General features: G+C 39.3%; 1 pseudogene; it reads right to left on the reverse strand.

Annotated features, from left to right (window-relative positions):
* The window catches only part of LOC113256052 (14-3-3 protein theta-like), a 43,861-nt pseudogene that overhangs the window by 13,579 nt on the left and 13,965 nt on the right, over positions 1-16,317 (reverse strand).

Here is a 16,317-nt window from a genome sequence, read left to right on the forward strand (position 1 = left end):
CCTTTTAGTGAATCATCAAACCTAGGGATGGGCTTGGGGACCCTGACAGAGGCCATAACAAAACTTATATTTGAGCCAAGTCAGCCCACAGGGTATTACATTTTAATCTCTAATCTAAGAATTGGTCATGGGCAGGACAAGCACCATTCCAAAATGGAGCATTTTTCCTTGCCTTATCTCTTTAATCTTCACAACCCTGCAAAATAAACATTTTTATAATCCCATTTTATACATGGGGAAACTGAGACTCAGAGAGCTTAAGCTTGCACAAAGTCATATAACCTGTAAGTGGAAGAGGCGGGACTCAAACAGAGCTAAATCCCATTTTATTTCCATATTGCCTCTATGAAATTATGTTAAAATTTCAGAATCACTATTTTCCATTCCTACATATAACATTTATATTTCTGGAGCTAAAAGTATTCTTATCACTCCTCTTCCTTGCATTATCTACCTTTCTCTTATTCCATTCCAATCTTCCCTTCCTATCAGCCGTGAATGAGGCTTTCTGAGCCAGTATGGAAGGTAGAAATGGGCACAGACAAGGGAAGGGAAGGATAACTCAGCAGCTTGACGAGCCTTTGTTGCCCTGTCAGAAATCCCAATAAGAGTCTGAAGTGGTGTGGGGAATGCAGGGTTAATTTGGATCCACATCCAAGAGGGGATGTGATGATTATTCCTGTCTCCTAGAATACAGAAGTTTTTGTCAAAGGGACAGTGATAGTTGTTCCAGAGGGATCCATGGTGTTTGAAGCAGACTCTCATCTAGCAGACTCTCATCTAGCATCCAAAAAGTATCATCTTACTCATTCGGCTCAGGTCATCTAAGGAAGGAACAGTGGCATATTTGGGGTATCAGGATAAGAGGGTAAGAAATGGATAGGTAGGTTGTCAAGGCCCTAGCTGGGGGTCCAGGACTGAGTGACATTCTCAGGAAACATTGACATGAAAACCAAGCATCTAGGTAGAAGCCCCACTCTAAGACCTGAACTCCCAGAGTCAAAATTTAGGAAAGGAAAGTGTAGCTTGATGGCTAAGCAAGTAGTCTAGAGTCCTCAACTGGTCCACTGACTATCAAGCTTAGAACAGGAAGACTAATTTCAGCCTCTCTTTTGAGTAGCCTTCTAGGTAATGATAGAACTGAATTCATTAATCTGAGCAGAATAGAGCTGAACATTGTAGGGACTGGCCTTCTTACCTGAGGAATAAACTAAAATAAGTTTGCCTAGCTTTGTAATATTGATACCACACCTCTCTGGAAAGATTCAATGAAGTATACATAAACTCTACATGATACTCAGGGAGATACCATTTCTTTTTTTCTTTTTTTTTTTTTTTAAAGATTTTATTTATTTATTCGACAGAGATAGAGACAGCCAGCGAGAGAGGGAACACAAGCAGGGGGAGTGGGAGAGGAAGAAGCAGGCTCACAGCGGAAGAGCCTGATATGGGGCTCGATCCCACAACACTAGGATCACGCCCTGAGCTGAAGGCAGACGCTCAACCACTGTGCCACCCAGGTGCCCCCGGGAGATACCATTTCAATGGACTCTTGAAATTATATACTTTTTTAAAAAATATTTTATTTTTAAGTAATCTCTACACCCAACATGGGGCTCAAACACATAATCCTAAGATCAGTCACATGCTCTACCAACTGAGCCAGCCAGGCACCCTGAGATTATATACTCTTTAAAGTAAAGTATCATATTACCAATGTGAACGATTATTCCCTTACCAATATGTTCTACATATATTTTAATGCTAGGCAGTCTCTGACTTGTAACTATCAGGCTTATGTCTCCTGTCCGTTTATGCATCCACTAATACCTGCTGATATTACATGTGCCTACTATGTGCCTCAAGGTCATTGTGCAGTCATTCTGACTAACATTTATTGAACACTTACCCTGCAATCTGCATTGTTCATTTGCATGCATTAACTCTTCATTGCTCACAATAATCCTATGAGGTAGCTATCACTGTTATATTCATTTTAAAGGGAGAAAAATAAAGCACAGAAAAGTTCAGTACAACTTTTAGCTGTATGTGGAAATGTTCCTAGCTTCAGGCAATAAACAATTTAGAGAGATAAGACATAACTAAATATAGACAACAAGTCACACTGCCTCCCCACACATTCACCCAAAGGCTGCCTTGATCCTGAATATTTCCACCCTCTGTTCTAGTTGGCATCCAAGCTACTCTGATGCCACCTGTTGACCAGCATGGGGAACTGTCTGACTCAGTACCTTTCCTATAATCCTATTGTAGTGGGATTTTGTCCTACATCCCCCTCACCCCTTTATTTCTAGTTTTAAATATCCACTTTATTCTCCATGATACTCAACATATATCATTTACATCTGAAGAAGAGATGGCTTATGAGACATCTACGGTAAAACACCAACTCTAAGAAACATAATCCATTGTGAAATATCAAATGGACGATTCCATAAACATGAATGGGTTTCTTTGCTATAAAAAATCCAAGTGGAGTGGGGCACCTGGGTGGCTTAGTCAGTTAAGTGTCCAACTCTTGGTTTCGGCTCAGGTCATGATCTCAGGGTCATGCGATATGACCCAGCATAAGGCTCCATGCTCTGCATGGAGTCTGCTTGAGATTCTCTCTCTCCCTCTCCATCTGCCCCTCCCCTCACTTGTGTGCTCTCTCCATCTCTCAAGTGAATGAACAAAATCTTTTTTAAAAAAATACCTGTGTGGCTCAGTTAGTTAGGCATCTGGCTTCGGCTCAGGTCATTTTCCCAGAGACCCAGGATCGAGTCTCACATGGGCCTCCCTGCTCAGCAAGGAGTCTGCTTCTCCCTCTGCCCCTCCCCCCTGGCTTGTGGGCTCTCTCTCTCAAAAAAAAAAATTAAAATCTTTAATAAAATAATAAAATAAAGAAAAAAAAGAAAATCCAAGGAATAGAGATGTGTAAAAAGGTTTCTTGCAGGAAAAAAGGATAATTGTGTATACATTTAGTATACATTTAGTTTTCTGCCTCTTCTGCACCTCACCCTCTTCTTCTGCATTGTCCAATGTCCATAATGTTAGGTTGTCACTAAGCTACTGCATGATAAGTGTGCTGTCTTTGTATGAGTCTTCTTTCAATGCATTAAGTTCTGTGATGGCTTCATCAAAAGTGGTTTTAAGCATGGCACAAAAATAGACACATAGATCAATGGAACAGAATAGAGAGCTCAGAAATAAATCCACACTGATATGGTCAATTAACCTATAATGAAGGAGGCAGGAATATACAATGGGGAAAAGAAAGAATCTTCAATAAATGGTGCTGGAAAAACTGGACAGCTACATGCAAAAGAATAAAACAGGACCAGTTTCTTATACCATACACGAAAATAAACTTAAAATGGATTAAAGACCTAAATGTGAGGCCTGAAACCATAAAACTTCTAGGAAAAAACATAGGGAGTAATTTCTTCGATATTGGCCATAGAAACATTTTTTTCTAGATATGTCTCCTCTGGCAAGGGAAACAAAAGCAAACATAAACCATTGAGACTACATCAAACTAAAAAGCCTTTGCACAGCAAAGAAAACCATCAACAAAATGAAAAGGTAACCTACTGAATGGGAGAAGGTATTTGTAAATGATAGGTCCAGGAAAGGGTTCATATCCAAAATATATAAAGAACTTATACAACTGAGCACCAAAAAGAAAACAACAATCCAAATAAAAAGGCAGCAGACTCATATAGATATTTTCCCAAAAAAGTCATAGAGATAGCCAACAGACACATGAAAAGATACTCAACATCACTAATCATCAGGGAAATGCAAATCAAAAACACAATGCAATATCATTATCTTATACCTGTCAGAATGACTAGCATTAAGAAGACAAGAAACAAGTGTTGACAAAGATGATGAGAAAAAGGAACTCTCCTGCACTATTGGTTGGAATACAAATTGGTATAGCCATTGTGGAAAACAGTTTGGAGGTGGCTTAAAAAATTAGAAATAGAATTACCATATTATCCGGTAATTCCACTAAATACTGGGTATTTACCCACGAATTCAAAAGGATATATGCACTCCTATGTTCTTTGCAGCATTACTTATAGTGGCCAAGATATGGAAACAACACAAGTGTCCATCAATAGATGAATGGATAAAGAAGATGTGGGGTAAAATATTACTTTGCCAAAAAAAAAAGAATGAGATCTTGCCATTTGCAACAATATAGATGATGGACCTAGAGGGTAGAATGCTAAGTGAAATAAGTAAGACAGAGAAAGACAAATACCACATGATTTCACTCATGTAGAATTTAAGAACTAAAACAAATGAACAAACAAAGAAAAAAGAGGCAAACAAAAAACCAAAAAATACAGACTCCTGAAAACAGAGAACAATCTGATGGTTGCCAGAGGGGAGTGTGTGGGGAGATGAGAGAAATACAGGGGATTAAAAGTGCACCTATAGTGGTGAGCACAGAGTAATGTATATAAATGTAAAATGATATTGTACAGCTGAAACTAATATAACACTGTATGTTAATTATGCTTCTATAAAACAATAAAACAACAACAAAAGTAGTTTTAGCCAGTGTGCAGGCAAGCTTTGGGTTATTAAGGATCTTATAGTAGAGTACAGAAAAGTTAAGAGCCAGCCCAATGTGGACTGGGTGTATGGGTTGCATCTCTTTATAGTTTATATCAAATGCCTTTTGGAAAGTTCCTCCAGAATTATCTATAGTTTGTTTTCAAACACCACCATGTGCAACAAAGGTTACTAGAAGTAAACTCCATTTTCAGATAAAAGACTTTACTTTTCAGATTAGTTTATTGGTTATTAAGTACTTATCCAACAATTGCAGGACAGTGGTACAGATGAATCTCAGTTCAGACTCTTTCTCCCAATAGTTCTTAATCAGTCACAACTTCTTGTCAGAGGTGTTTATCTTTTGCTCCATATTTGAGAAAATCCTCTGGGGGCACCTGCAGTCCCTGAAGATGTTCTTATAGACCACCTAGAACAGGTTATATTCTTGACTGGGCAGCTTGGTGCCGGGCTCAGTCATGGCCTTCATGAAGATGGACATGTCAGAGCACTCAGCCTGCTCAGCCAGCTTGCCTTCTGGATTCCTCTGCTCTCCTTGGTGAGCAGGCTGCACGCAGAGCTGGTGGGGTTCCAGGACCAGGACACAGAGGACAGGGAGGGCAAGGCATCAAAGGTGTGAGCACCAATAGGTTATGGCGGAGTCCTCCTCAAGAGAACTTCTCATCTCTGCAGCCACTTTGATCTACATTTGGCTTTAGCAGAGGACCCTCCTGGAGGCAAGGGGCAGGTCATGGCCTACACACCATTTTCAACTGGTCCTTTTGCTTCCAAATCTTGGCTCACTCATAGAAAAATTCCACTCCCACTTTCTTTGCTCCATTTACAAACTCAAAGAGTACTCTCCATGTACCTACCACCTTGAGGATCATGCTCTTGACCTTTCTGAAGTAGAGTCTCAATATTGGGGGTAAAATCAATGATAACAGAAAACTCGAATCTAATATATTTGAAAGTTGTTTAGAGTCCCCCTCAGAATTATCATGAAGTCCTTACTGACCACTTCATTCACTTTCACTTAAATATATATTTTGCTAAGTACCAACATTCAAGATAAAGATTTCTTATCCATCGCATCTTAGAATATTAGAGTTGGAAGGAGCCGTAGAGACCATTTAGAGCTCAACCTTTTTTTTTTTTTTTTAAGATTTTTATTTATTTGAGAGAGAATGAGAGAGACAGCATGGAGGGAGATGGAGAAGCAGGCTCCCTGCTGAGCAGAGAGCCTGATGCAGGGCTCAGTTCCAGAGGCTCCATGCCAGGACCCCAAGATCATGACCTGAGCCAAAGGCAGACGCTTAACTGACTGAGCCACCTAGGTGCCCCTAGTGTTCAACACTTCTGTTTAAGGTTCTACTCTGTTTGCCACCTAAAATATATTTCACAGGGAACTATTTGTTAATTGTCTGGCTGGGCTGCCTTCCTGATTCTACATTTTTCTTCAACTGGGTGTCCAGAGTTCTCATGAGCAGAAATAAGGTGGTGTCTACTTCCATCTATGACAACTGCAACTGTAGCCAGAAAGAGAGTAACAGTCATGCTGTTGCTCATACTATTTGCCAAAGGGGTAATCCCATCAGGGCTGGAACTTGGCTTTGCTCTTTGCCAGTACCAGTAATAATTATTTTGAGTCATGTCAAAACCTGCAAAACTCTCCTGTCCAGCCGTTAGAAGTTAGCCATGACATGGGTTAAATGCTAGGTTTCCATGGCCTCAATTCTCACTCCTCTTGTTACATTAGGGACACCAAGCAATACGCAAAGGATGGCTGCTCTGAGCTTGGGGCTTCAGCATTGTTTCCCACTACTGCCCTCTAAGTAGTTTCTAAGAAGAAAAAATAAATTTCTTTTTTACTGAAGGCTTTCTCCTCCTATCCTATTGTTTTTGGCAATGGCAGAGCTGAAAGGTACCTAGGGATTGCTGGTCCCATAATTTCAGAGATATCCTTTCCCCAACTCTTTAATATTGAACGTTGATGTTTCCTCAGTCTGATATAAAGTGTTTTGCAAAATCAGCTTTAAGGCTCCCCTTCTAACCAATCTGCAACCTCACATCCATCCTAAATAGAACTTCTAGATATGCCATTGTCTCCTAGAGATCTTAGCAAGGTAATGACTCAGAACATTTTGAGCTGTTTTTCAGCTGTTTTTCCTGAAGGCCACCCTCACTCCTCTAAACTGAATAGAGTTAGAGGTACCTCAATCTTATCTACATGGTTTACATTTGTGCAAGAGGAAGAGAACCGTGTAACATAGCCTGGCTTCTCTGATAACTTGTGGATACTGTTCTTCAGAGTTTGCAGTATGAAGTTAGGGCATTTCCAAGTTTCAGTGTGGATAAAGTTGCCCTCTCTAATTAGCTTCTTTGAGTTCCTTTTAGTGGGTGTGGAATGGGAAGGAATTTTTTTTAAATAAAATTTTTCCACAACGTTTCCTACACTTTCATTTTTTAAATGAAGAAATTGAGGGCCAGTGAGGTAAAATGATTTGGTCAGATTCACACAGCCAGAGAATAGCAGAAGAGAGGACTGAACCCAGGGCTCCTGCTTCATAGACAAAGCTTGTTGTATTTAAAACCAATATTGTAACAGTTTTTTATAACTGTCTTTTCATTTTGTAATATTTGATATTTCAACTACATTATGGACTCAGTTAATGGCCTCACTTCAGAAATGAATCATTATTTAAAGCAAGTTTCCTATGGGAAAATGCATTTCTAAACCCAAATGTTCAATTTCCTTAGTGTCAGTCAATTCAAGCCACTAAACTACTGTAGACTGGGTGGCTTAAATAACAGACATTTATTTCTCACAGTTCTGGAGGCTAGGAATTCCAAGTTTAAGGTGCCAGTAGATTCTACAGTTTGTGGATGGTTGCCTTCTTGCTGTATCTTCATATGGGGAGTTGAGGGGTTCAGGGAGAGAGAGAAAAGGAGAGAGAGAAGGAGCACAAGTACTAATCTCATCATGAGAACCCCACCCTCATGTGGTCTTTAAGTAGAGGTTTCTGACTATTCCCTAAACTGTCCTTTCCTTGAGCACTTATTTATAGTACAGGCCTATGCTTGTCCCTTTCCTGTGTGTATCGTTATCCTGTTTCATTTAAACTGTTAACTCCTTGAAAGTAATTATGACTGTATTGAGTTTTTTTTAGTAGTTTTGCAAAAACATGTAGGATTAGTAAAACTAAAATGAAGTGTAAAACTTGTTAGAATTCACATTTTTAAAAAATGATTGAAATTTGAAGAGAAAGTCAATGTAAATAACAGAAATGTTTTTTTTTTTTTCCCAGAGAGTAATTAACCCTTGCATGAAATGGAGGATTGGACTAGGTGACTTTTGAGGTTCCTTTTCGGCCTATGATTCCATCATGATTTTATTACCAAAGGAGAGACAGAAACCAATGAGATAACAGATCTTGGCAGTCTTGTGACTTGCTTGTAATTAAAGACACTATATGACTTCTGAGCCTAAGTCATCAAAGGTGATGCTGTTTCTGTCTTTTTAGCTGGACACTCTTGTTTTGTAACCCTAAAATACCCCAAATACTGTTACAACTTCAGTCAGTGTCTGATGTCACTACCATGAGAGTCTCTGAGACCGATTCATAGAAACCATAATAAAATGATTGTTGTTGTTTTACTCCATTAAGTTGGAGGTGGTTTCTTACACAGCAATTATGACTGGAACAGGTATGTGAGTATTACTGGAGAAATAAGCACTGGGAAGACCTGGGAGGGAAAGAACTGAAAATGAGAGATGTTTGCACTTTGGTAGTTTTTAAAGAGCTAATTACAGCATATGTCATATAAAGAATGGATTTGTGTGTGTCTGTGTCTGTGTGTGTGTGTGTGTGTGCACGTGCACATGCCTGCTCATGGGTATGTGCTTAGTTGGGGAGGAGGGTACCAATCTGCATGCTCTACTTTGGGAACTTAAAAAAAAAAAAAAGGTTAAAAGAATTCTGTTTTCATGTAGACCCAAAAATCTATAAGAATAACGTATAAAGAAGATTTGGAATTGATATTAAGGTTCATAGTATTCCACAATTAATACTTACTACAAGACAGTGATGAAACAAAAACTGTACCCACCCTGCCTTTGTTTTTTTTTTTTTAAACTAGCCTGCTGTATTACCCCATCTATTCTCAAGAGGATCCCTGAACTGGTGTTTGGAATAACTGCGCTGGAACCTTTCTCCTATCTTCAGTCCTCTGCCTCATGCCCATCCCATGTCTGTTCTTTAGAAGAGGTACTAAAGTGACTAACACTCTAGGCTCTAGAAAGACACTGCCTGGTTTTGAATTATGGCTTCTTCATCTATTAGATAGGTGGCCTTGAAACTCTCAAGAAATGGGAATTTTTTTTTAAGATTTATTTATTTATTTATTTATTTGAGAGAGAAAGAGTGAGCACAAGTGTGAGTGGGCGGGGGGGGGGGGTAGAGGGAGAGAATTTCAGTCAGACTCTCTGCTAAGCGAGTTCCAGCTAACTACCCTCAGATCATGACCTGAGCTGAAATCAAGAGTTGGACCTTAACCGACTGAGCCACCCAGGTGCCCTTGGGAAATTCTTTTTAAAAAAGAGAAAAAAAATCAAGATTATTGTTCAGAGCCTACATGTCTGGGAAAAAGAGACTGGTTAAGAATAAGCTTCAATGGGGGCGCCTGGGTGGCACAGTGGTTGAGCGTCTGCCTTCGGCTCAGGGCGTGATCCCGGCGTTATGGGATTGAGCCCCGCATCAGGCTCCTCCCTGTGAGCCTGCTTCTTCCTCTCCCACTCCCCCTGCTTGTGTTCCCTCTCTCACTGGCTGTCTCTATCTCTGTTGAATAAATAAATAAAATCTTAAAAAAAAAAAAAAAAGAATAAGCTTCAATGAGTAAGAGACTTAAAGTGTGTAAGTATACAGGCTCATTATAAGCTGCCATCAAATGAACTTCATTCTGAACCCAAAAGTTAACCTAGAAAAATAGAGAATGAAAGAAATCGCACTTCCTAGGAAGTCAGGAAAAGTAAGAAAGTTCTCTATATGGACTGGAAGCAAAAGAAGAAATTAGTTGTGAATCAGATTACCTTTTTATAAGTGTGTCAAGATTTCCCCTCATATATATTACAAAAGCTTTGTGCTTTAATTTCATGATTAAGATGTAATAGGTAGATGACCCAGTATGGACCAAGAGTAATAAAGAAAGGAGAAGACAAAATCCATTCTTTGGATAAACATGGCAAAAACAAAAACAACACCTACATTTGAGAAACGCTAGGCAGCCTTCATTTAAAGGATACCTTTGCCTAGTTTTACCAAAGATCCAAGGCCCCAGTTCACCAACAACTTAGCCCCCTTCCTTACTTTGTGTTCCCTAGGCCTGGACCATGTATTCAAACAATCCTAGAACCAAGCAGATCTCTAAAATTCAGGAGACACCATTCAAGTACACCAGATAAGATAAATAATATTAGGAGATGCACCCAAAAACAAGTTTGCTCTCCTGATAAAATGATTTTACAGAGAGTTTTATGCTTTTCTAAGAGACTGCAAAAATAAAATTATTTTTTCTTCAAGTGGCACTCATAGTCAGCCCCCTAGGATCCTGATAAGCAGTAAGTTTATACTACAGATATAAAAACACTTGTCTTTTAATATTGTTTGGGAAATAATAGGAAATAAAGACCCATGGAACTAAAATATTTTCCTTAGTATTAGAGATCAGTTAATGAAAATAAATTGGGCGATAACAAGATAAGTTTGAATTGGGAAGCAGTTGCAACCTTGACTGGTCTCAGTTAATGAGACAAAAGCTCTCACCTATTTGAATAAGGAAACCAAGGGTCAAAGATGCTATTCATTTGTGCATAAAGGGGAAAAGACATCCTTTTTTTTTTTTTTAAGATTTTTAATTTATTTATATGACAGAGAGAGAGACAGCCAGCCAGAGAGGTAGCACAAGCAGGGGGAGTGGGAGAGGAAGAAGCAGGCTCCCAGCGGAGGAGTCTGATGGGGGGCTCGATCCCAGAACGCTGGGATCATGCCCTGAGCCAAAGGCAGATGCTTAACGACTGAGCCACCCAGGCACCCCAAGGGAAAAGACATTCTTGGGACGTCTGTGTGGCTCAGTCGGTTAAGCGTCTGCCTTTGGCTCAGGTCATGATCCCAGGGTCCTGGGATGGAGTCCTGCATCAGGCTCCATGCTCAGTGGGGAGCCTGCTTCTCGCTCTGCCTGCTGCTCCCACAGCTTGTGCTTTCTCTCTCTCTCTCTGACAAATAAATAAATAAAATCTTTAAAAAATAAAAAAATTAAAATAAAGAGAAAAAGACATTCTAAAACTCTTTTTCTGGTTTAACAAAGACACCTCACAAATATTTAATTACCTTTTAAAAAGTAGAGATGTCATTTTTAAGATATTTACTAGGGAAGCAAATTTTTAAGATAACCAGTTAGATCTGCAGAGTGTCACAGGTTGTAGAGAACTTTTCAGAGGATATAGCAATGTCTCCTCAAGTCTACCCGCCTTTAAAAGACTCCTTTGTATCAATATCTTTCAGAGAGTTTTGTAACAACAGAAAACAGTACAGGATTATGGTTTTTTTGTTTGTTTGTTTGTTTTTTAAGATTTATTTATTTGAGAAAGAGAAAGAGACAGCATGCGAGTGAGAGCACATGAGCTGGGGGCCAGAGGGAGAGAATCTTCAAGCAAACTCCCCACTGAGGCTGGAGCCGGAAGCAGGGCTCAATCTCATGACCCATGAGATCATGACCTGAGCCAAAATTAAGAGTCTGACGCTTAACCAACTGAGCCACCCAGGTGCCCCCCGGATTACATTTTTATAAGTATCCTCAAATGGAACAGAAAAATTAGACTGATACTTTCCTGAACATCATTCAACCTTTTATCAGAAATACCTTTATGTTGCTGAGCCATGTCTGCTTCTCTATAACAGAAAAAAGAACACGTTTCCCCATTTTTGCTTTTCAGAAAAATCTCAGGGATAGTTAGAGGGAAAAGGGCAAAACCTAAAAATTACTAAAGAAAGACATGTTTGTTAGAACCTTTGATGGCAGGGCGGCTGGGTGGCTCACCATTAAGCATCTGCCTTAGGCTCAGGTCATGATCCCAGGGTCCTGGGATCGAGCCCTGCATCGGGCTCCCTGCTAGAAGCCTGCTTCTCCCTCTCACATTCCCCTTCCTTGTGTTCCCTCTCTCACTCTCTCTCTGTCAAATAAATAAATAAAAATCTTAAAAAAAAAAAAAGAACCTTTTATGGCAATTGATAGAGACCCAACTGAGCTACATGAAGAGAGAAAAAAGGGAAAAAGAGCAGAGATACAGGATTAAGGGGCCACAACCACCAATGGGAAATCAAAACCGGCCCTCAATCCTGGAGGGGGTCTCTTCTTACCTTCCAAGTCTCCATTCTTCTCTCTCTCTTCCTGCACACTAGATGTCTCTGTTCTGTAGGCCACAGGACAGAAAATATCCACCATCAGAAGAGGTGCTAGTTTAAGTAGAGAGAATGGTCAAGCAAACCTCTTTGAGAAGGTGATACTTAACACAAATTTAAAGGAAACAAAGTGAGTAAACTATGTTAATATTTGGGAAACAATGAGTTTTGAAGCTCTGAATTTTTTTGCTTGGTTCCCAAATATACTCTAACAAGCTTCTTAACATCATCAAGTGAATTTTCCTACAGGACAATCTTAATTTAAGCAGTGAATGTTATTGGTTCATGGGCCCTCCATCAGCTCTTGAGGTTTCTGGTTCTGCCCCCATGATTATTCTCCTGCTCATCTTTGGCCACAAAACACCACCAACAATGCTAAGTGCCTCAGTTCTTTATAAGACTTTCTGGAGAATTCCGCAGCTCTTTCAGCCAACCTTAGATGGTTATCCTAAGAGTGACAAGTGGGGAGTGGGGGGATGTGTACATATACATGGGGTCTTTTATTCTCATTCCTTTATCTCCATCAGCTACCCAGACAAGCCCCACAAATAAATTTACAATGAAGTCATAGTGTACTTACAAGCAACTTCAAAAGAAGCCCCCAAAGTAAGTTCCTCTCCCCCACCCCAATATCCTTACACACACACACACACACACACAAAAAACAAACAACAACAACAAAAAAAAAACAGAATGCTGCTCCCAATGTGCCCAAATGGAAATTCTGGCAACGACACTGACTGGCCTTATATGGTTACAGTTTATATGACTCTCACTAGCTAGTCTTCCCTACTAAATTTACAGTTCCCTTGTTGTAAGCTGGGTCCCCCAGGAGTCAACTCTAAGACTAAGTTAATGTGTATGATGTTTATTGAGGAATGCCTTGGGATTAGCACCAGTGGAAGGGAAGGAAGCAACAGTAGACAGAGGGAGAAGTTGAGCTGTGATGCAGTCCCAGTGACAGACTTGGCTGATGCTACAGGGAGCTCTAGAGCTGTAATGGACCTTCTGCTCTGTCCAGTTTGGCCCAAGATGGTCTTTATGCTTCCACATTGATCAATTGTTTTGAAGAAGCCCAAACCACATAGAAAGGACATGTGTAGTTCTGTTTCAACCATGCTCAAATGCACATGTTTCCATAATGAAAATATCAGAAGAGAGCAGTCCACACATTGCCCTCTGGAACCCAAAGAAGTGGTGTGGGCTGGAGGGGGGGGGAAATAAGAGTACAATCCAAGTTGCAAATGTGCTCCTTCATTTCTTGTTTAATCAAAGTGTTTTTAATTTCCTTTAGCATCTTAACAGATTATTGCTCAGCCTTGCAGAAATGAAGATGTGCCTTATTTGTAAGGTTGCTGTGAAATGTCTGCCATCTGGTGGGCATAAATAAATAAAATTTAAATATAAATTTACCTCATCCAATGGAATAGAAACATTACTGTCAAGTTGAGCAACTTGAAGTTTTATTAGAAATCTTTCTAATATCATTGTCTTGCTAACAAACATTTATATCTTTGTATTTCTCATTAGGGAAAACTGATTGCCACATTTAAACCTAAATCACATCAAAGTGTGCAGCATAGAAAAGATTTATAAAAGGAATCTCCAGTTTGATAAAATATTAAAACCAAACATAGGTATAATTCCAAAAACTGGATTTTCTAGGAACTACATCAGAAAAAGTGTAGTCTTGGGGCGCCTGGGTAGCGCAGTCGTTGGGCATCTGCCTTCAGCTCAGGGCATGATCCCGTTGTTCCGGGATCGAGTCCCGCATCGGGCTCCTCTGCTGGGAGCCTGCTTCTTCCTCTCCCACTCCCCCTGCTTGTGTTCCCTCTCTCGCTGGCTGTCTCTCTGTCACATAAATAAATAAAATCTTTAAAAAAAAAAAAAAGAAAAAGTGTAGTCTTTAGGCTCCTTAACAGAAAATAAATTAATATTTATCTTTCCCCAGATCACAGTCAGTGGGTGCTGGAGCCAGCTTTCACAGGCTCATAAGAGCTGATTGTGCACATTTCTTCCAACTCTAAGTTCAGTGATTTTAGGTTGGTAACTTGAAAGACTTGAAATCAGAGTTGTTGGGTTTTTGTTTTTCAGAAAGTCATTTTACCAGCATACCATACATATCTCTGTCCACCAATTAAAAAAAAATAAAAAGCATTCCATGGAACAGTTGCTAACATTTTTATAATTTTATTTAAATACACATTCCCAAATTTGGGACACTATGGAATCTTTTAGGAAATGCTATTTGAGTTTTTGTATTTTTCTCTTCTTTTAGTTGGAGAAGCCCAGACTGAATTTTTAAAAGGTTATTCACTATTAAAATTATTGCATAAAGGCATATATCTCAAATTGTTGGAGTCTTAGTCGAACCTTTACCGATGCTGACATTTGAATTTCTTATACTGATGATTGTCAGCTAATAAATGTGATGAATGACTATGTAGCTCCAAAATTGAGACCAGAAACCTAAATGCTCTATATGCTCTGAGACTTTCCTGGTCTATTTTTCAGAGATATAAGAGATATAAGTTCTTATTGTATTTGTCTAATGACTCAGATATAGTTCCTCTGATGTTTTTTGAGGGCAGTATGCTTACCTTTGCCTCTAGTTATATTGCCTTAAAGAGGTCTAAACTATAAATGTGAGGTAATTCATTTCTTACAATCCAAAACTCTTGTTAACACATTAGCATATGTCCTAGACATGAAACTATTGGACCAGGGTCTTAATGTTCAGTTCTTCACTGTGCCATTTTCTGAAACAGGCTTTTCAGATAAACCCTCAGATAAAAGAAAATGCAGCTTTCTGCTTTCTGGAACAGAAACAAATAGGCCTGTTTCATGTCAGCTGAGGTTCAATATGGCAGAGAAATTCTGTTCGGTGGAAGAATCCACAGGCCCTTTCGATTAGCTTTCAGTGGTAATAAGTGATAGTATTCTATAACAGGTGCAAGTGGATTGAGATGGGGTTTTGAACAGAAAGAGGATTTGAGTTGAATCATGTTATGAGGTAATGGAAATGTCCAGCATTACTGGGCACTGAAAGTAACAATTAGCAAAGTTTTACCAATGTAATGCATTCCCACTGAGTAGATTCAACTTTCACTTTCTTAAAGATGGTGATTTTGGTATCTTCTACACCTAGCCTAAAACCTCAAAAGATATCTGTTCATTTTTTACAAAGTTATAGAGGTAAAAATGAATGCATTGTTTACGTAATGCCTATTTTCCCAAGGAGACTACAAGTTCCATGAGGTCAGGGATCATATCCATCTTATAAACACTGTATCCTCAGTGCCTGGCACATAGCAGGGAATTTATACATATTGATTGAATGAATTAATAGAATATAGATATTAGGATATCTATATATCCTATATATATAGATATTGGATCCAATGAAGATCTACTTAAACTTTTTTTGCATGTATTCTAGCTTACTTAGAATGCCATTCTATTTTTTCTAGGTGATTATATAAAAGAGACTAGGAGGCTTAATTTAACTATCTCATGATATACAGGATTCTGATTTTTAAGGGTCTGAATTCTGTGTAGTAAGGGAATTCTCTTTCCCAGTGTCAGACACTAGTTGAGAGAATTCACCCATACTGTTCTTTTTCTTTCTTTCTTTAAAAGATTTTATTTATTTATTTGACAGAGAGACAGAGAGAGAGCACAAGCAGGGAGAGCAGCCGGGAGAGGGAAAGGGAGAAGCAGGATCCCTGCAGAGCAGGAAGCCTAATGTGGGGCTCAATCCCAGGACCCTGGAATCATGCCCAAGCCGAAGGCAGACACTTAACTGACTGAGCCACCCAGGCGCCCCTGTTCTTTTTTTTTTTCCTCAAAAGATTTTTTTTTCTACACCCCAGGTGGGGTTTCACAATCCTGAGATTGAGAGTCGCATGCTCTAACAACTGAGCCAGCCAGGCACCCCAATCATCCATTCTGTTCTGAGAGTTACTCTTCCTACTCTCCTTTAGAGAACATGAGGTCTGTGGTTCTCCTGAGTTACTCAGTCATTGTGCTTTCCTTCCCTTTTCTCTTCACAGAATGAAGGTGCATGAAATAAAGGCATAAGAACATGTTTTAAGTATATGGCTTTACTTGTAAATAATTTCTTTCCTTCTTAATAGTCAAATGTTTCTTAAATACATTACAGTCAAAATTTATAATTTTCCTGGTCAGTATCTTCTATCCATCTGAACTTTAAATATCTAGTTAACCTCATCTTCTATTTTCCTTTATGCTGTTTGCATGCAGGTCTCCTATGTGTGACGTGATCACACCA

This window comes from Ursus arctos, unplaced genomic scaffold, assembly GCF_023065955.2.
Source record: "Ursus arctos isolate Adak ecotype North America unplaced genomic scaffold, UrsArc2.0 scaffold_21, whole genome shotgun sequence".
Classification (NCBI taxonomy): Eukaryota; Metazoa; Chordata; class Mammalia; order Carnivora; family Ursidae; genus Ursus; species Ursus arctos.